Source organism: Nicotiana tabacum, unplaced genomic scaffold, assembly GCF_000715075.1.
Source record: "Nicotiana tabacum cultivar K326 unplaced genomic scaffold, ASM71507v2 Un00035, whole genome shotgun sequence".
In the NCBI taxonomy this organism is placed as follows: domain Eukaryota; kingdom Viridiplantae; phylum Streptophyta; class Magnoliopsida; order Solanales; family Solanaceae; genus Nicotiana; species Nicotiana tabacum.
Genome location: NW_027438273.1, coordinates 70,001 through 70,926, shown reverse-complemented (window position 1 = coordinate 70,926; position 926 = coordinate 70,001).

Below are 926 nucleotides of genomic sequence, written 5' to 3'. Positions count from 1 at the left end.
TGCCTCCAAATCTTCAGTGCATGAACAATGGCTTCCAAATCTAATTAATGGACAGGGTAATTCTTCTCATGAACCTTCAACTACCGCTCCGCATATCTATCACCATGCCCTCCTATATCAATACCGCACCTAGCCCTACATGGGGCGGATCACAATATACTGTATAAGATCTTGAACCTGTGGGCAACACCAACATTGGCGTTGTAGTCAAAGCAGTCTTGAGCTTCTGAAAGCTCGTCTGACCATCTGAACAGGGCACCTTTCTGGGTCAACCTGGTCAACGGGGCTTCTATAGATGAAAACCCCTCCACAAATCGACGGTAATAGCCCGCCAAACCCAAGAAATGCCTGATCTCCATAGTTGTAGTGGGTCTAGGCCATTTCTGAACTGCCTCAATCTTCTCAGGATCTAGCTAAATGCCCTCTACTGATACAATGTGGCCCAAGAAAGTGACTGAATCCAACCAAAACTTGCACTTTGAAATTTTAGCATACAACTGGCTGGCTCTCAGAGTCTAAGGTACAATCATGAGATGTTGCTCCTCCTCTCGACTGCGGGAGTAAATCAAGATTCCATTAATAAACACTATCACAAAGGAGTCCAAATAAGGCTTGTACACTGAGTTCATCAAATCCATGAATGCTGATGGGGCATTTATCAACCCAAAGGACATCACCAAAATCTCATAATGCCCATACCGAGTCTGAACAGCTGTCTTAGGGACATCGGATGCCCTCATCCTCAACTGGTGGTAGCCAGATCTCAAATCAATCTAAAAAAATACCTCTTGGCTGTCTTAGGGACATTGCATTGGCATATCACTCTTGACTTGTGCCTTAGCATCGCCCGCGACACCCCGATAAACCTCTAGAAGTGAAATTGGGTTTAGCATCATAGGAAAGCCTTTCTAACAACACGACTAAGT